The 3,991-nt window shown below is 44.5% G+C and overlaps 1 pseudogene; it reads left to right on the plus strand.

Moving 5' to 3' along the window:
• The first annotated feature begins 782 nt into the window (after window positions 1-782).
• LOC145522466 (COP9 signalosome complex subunit 8 pseudogene) lies at window positions 783-3,697 on the plus strand (annotated as a pseudogene).
• The last annotated feature ends 294 nt before the right edge of the window (window positions 3,698-3,991 follow it).

Genomic DNA, 3,991 nt, shown 5'->3' on the forward strand with positions numbered 1-3,991 from the left:
CAATTGATTGAACAATTTTGTTCCAAAACTGTTTCTCATGTGTTAATCTCTCACCCAGAGAATAGAGGCATCAATAGAGCCACACGCTTCCTTGGTCCCCTTGCCCAGTAGTACCCTTGAAGCAATTTAACAAGCACAAGTGCTGGCTGAAGAGTAGATGAGTCTAGGAAGTCGAGGCCCAGCTGCAAGAAGGATAACAAAGAGAGGCAGGAAGCGGTGCATCCCCAAAGAGTTTTGCCAACGCGTTCACTCTGGTCTGTAACTCTTGAGTTAAGAGAGTCCAATGTAAGAATAATACTTCTATTTTTCAACTTTGCTCTCCTTTACTTAGTCACTATCACCACACCCTGATATTTATGCCAAAAAAAAAAAATTTCCAGTGAGCAAATTCAACATCATAACCAGTGTTCAGTAAGGACAAGCCCATCACTCTTTTTTCCTCCACCATCATATTAAAGTGACTCAGTCCACCGTCAAGCTATTCTCTCTTGATATGCATTATGTCAGCAAAAAACAAGGAATACTTTCTCTAGACTTCTCTGTCTACTCAAGGCAAGTCCTCAGAACAGGTGCAGGACGCATATCCAGGCCGAGCACCCTTATATCTTTTTAAGGGTGTTGTCCCCCAAAACGTCTACCTCTATGGTTTAAAGACACTCTCAAGGATTTTTTTCAAATTTGAATTACACCAGGAAGAGAAGAAATCACATTGGTCACAAATAAATTAGCAGAGTTTGGGGCTGGCTCTGTGGGGAGGTGTGGCGGCAGGACCAGCCAGGAAAATGCCAGTGGCAGTGATGGTGGCAAGTTCTTTCAGCTTCAGAAAGTTGCTAGATCAGTGGGAGAACCAGGAGCTTGAGGCTCCATGAGAAATTGTTATACTCCCAGTGTATGGTCAGCTTCTAAATTTATATCTGCCCCATAATAACATGAATCATGCAGGATACTTTTGAAAAAGGATACTACATACTATAAAACCAGCAAATTCTGAATTTGGTCAGTAGGACAAAGAATTTGGCAGAGAGATTTCCCCAGAATCTATTCTACCATCAAAGCTCACCAGTGGTCTGAGATGGTCCAGCCAATCATGGAAGTGCTTAGAGATGCAACCTGGAGAGGAGCCTTCTCCCTGGTCTCTCAAGCATATACATCTATCGTCACCTGCTATTTTGCAGCCTTCGTTGGACTTCCAGTGGAAGAGGCTGTGAAAGGTGTACTAGAGAAGGATGGCAGGCTGATTCAACCACAAGGCTGGTCAGGCCCAAAAAGCCACTTGCAGGGGCCCTCGATATTTCCTTTAACAGGTTTATTCCCTTATCATAGCCTGCCCCTGTTCCACCCATTCCCAGTGAGCAGCAGCTAGCCTGACCAAATATGTGGCTTTCCTTATCATTTATTATTCTGAATTCAAGATCCACCTTCCGAATCCTGAATACTGACAAACAGACAAATGTAAAGTGTTTATTTTCAATTTTATTGGATGGATTAAGCACCTTCAGTTCAGTCCAGTTCAGTTCAGTCGCTCAGTTGTGTCCGACTCTTTGTGACCCCATGAACCGCAGCACGCCAGGCTTCCCTGTCCATCACCAACTCCCTGAGTCCACCCAAACCCATGTCCATCGAGTCGATGATGCCATCCAACCATCTCATCCTCTGTCATCCCCTTCTCCTCCTGCCCTCAATCTTTCCCAGCGTAAGGGTCTTTTCCAATGAGTCAGCTCTTCGCATCAGGTGGCCAAAGTATTGGAGTTTCAGCTTCAATATCAGTCCTTCCAATGAACATCCAGGACTGATCTCCTTTAGGATGGACTGGTTGGATCTCCTTGCTGTCCAAGGGACTCTCAAGAGTCTTCTCCAACACCACAGTTCAAAAGAATCAATTCTTTGGTGCTCAGCTTTCTTTATAGTCCAACTCTCACATCCATACATGACCACTGGAAAAACCATAGCCTTGACTAGACGGACCTTTGTTGGCAAAGTAATGTCTCTGCTTTTAAATATGCTATCTAGGTTGGTCATAACTTTCCTTCCAAGGAGTAAGTGTCTTTTAATTTCATGGCTGCAGTCACCATCTGAAGTGATTTTGGAGCCCCCCAAAATAAAGTCAGCCACTGTTTCCATTGTTTCCCCATCTATCTGCCATGAAGTGATGGGACCGGATCCCATGATCTTAGTTTTCTGAATGTTGAGCTTTAAGCCAACTTTTTCACTATCCACTTTCAATTTCATCAAGAGGCTCTTTAGTTCTTCTTCACTTTCTGCCATAAGGGTGGTGTCATCTGCATATCTGAGGTTATTGATATTTCTTCCAGCAATCTTGATCCCAGCTTGTGCTTCCAGCCCAGTGTTTCTCATGATGTACTCTGCATATAAGTTAAATAAGCAGGGTGACAATATACAGCCTTGACGTACTCCTTTCCCTATTTGGAATCAGTCTGTTGTTCCATGTCCAGTTCCAACTCTTGCTTCCTGACCTGCATACAGGTTTCTCAAGAGGCAGGTCAGGTGGTCTGGTATTCCCATCTCTTTCAGGATTTTCCACAGTTTATTGTGATCCACACAGTCAAAGGCTTTGGCATAGTCATTAAAACAGAAGTAGATGTTTTTCTGGAACTCTCTTGCTTTTTCGATGATCCAGCGGATGTTGCCAATTTGATCTCTGGTTCCTCTGCCTTTTCTAAAACCAGCTTGAACATCTGGAAGTCCACAGTTCAGGTATTGCTGAAGCCTGGCTTGGAGAATTTTAAGCATTACTTTACTAGCGTGTGAGATGAGTGCAATTGTGTGGTAGTTTGAGCATTCTTTGGCATTGCCTTTCTTTGGGATTGGAATGAAAACTGAACTTTTCCAGTCCTGTGGCCATTGCTGAGTTTTCCAAATTTGCTGGCATATTGAGTGCAGCACTTTCACAGCGTCATCTTTCAGGATTTGAAATAGCTCAACTGGAATTCCATCACCTCTACTACCTTTCTTCGTAGTGATGCTTCCTAAGGCCCACTTGACTTTACATTCCAGGATGTCTGGCTCTAGGTGAGTGATCACCCATTGTGATTGTCTGATCGTGAAGAACTTTTTTGTACAATTCTTCTTGACACCTCTTCTTCTTTTTTTTTTTTTACTCCAAAAAATCCTTTATTAGAGATGAGTGAAATGACAAATCTGAGGTGACTAAAACCAGTCACTGGGGGCTCTGAAGATAACTCTGCTCCTGTGGGGTCACAGACTGGCCGGGTCTCCAGGGTAAACAGCCCAGCCTCCCTGGCCACTCTGCCCCATAGGCCATTGGCATCTTCCAGCCTCCCTCACTCGTCCCGGTCCATCCCTGCCAGGACCCAGTGCCCAGCGCCCATAGAACTGATGTGTTAGACACTGATGATGGCTTGCTGCTGCTGCTGCTAAGTCGCTTCAGTCGTGTCCGACTCTGTGCGACCCCACAGACGGCAGCCCACCAGGCTCCCCCGTCCCTGGGATTCTCCAGGCAAGAACACTGGAGTGGGGTGCCATTTCCTTCTCCAATGCATGCAAGTGAAAAGTGAAAGTGAAGTCGCTCAGTCGTGTCTGACTCCTCGAGACCGCGTGGACTGCAGCCTGCCAGGCTCCTCCATCCATGGGATTTTTCCAGGCAAGAGTACTGGAGTGGGTTGCCATTGCCTTCTCCGGGTTGCCACCTCTTCTTAATATCTTCTGCTTCTGCTAGGTCCCTACCATTTCTGTCCTTTATTGAGCCCATCTTTGCATGAAATGTTCCCTTGGTATCTCTAATTTGCTTGAAAAGATCTCTAGTCTTTCCCATTCTATCGTTTTCCTCTATTTCTTTGCAGCGATCAGTGAGGAAGACTTTCTTATCTCTCCTTGTTAGCATCCCTAAATATTTTATAAAATACCTATATAATATAAACTAGATTATAATGGTTGTTGAAACAATTCTCATTTTTTAATACTTGCCAATCTTGATGGAGCCCATCAGTATTATGCAGTCAGTTTATATTTC

This window comes from Giraffa tippelskirchi, chromosome 10 (assembly GCF_054371585.1).
Source record: "Giraffa tippelskirchi isolate mGirTip1 chromosome 10, T2T-mGirTip1v1.2.pri, whole genome shotgun sequence".
In the NCBI taxonomy this organism is placed as follows: Eukaryota; Metazoa; Chordata; class Mammalia; order Artiodactyla; family Giraffidae; genus Giraffa; species Giraffa tippelskirchi.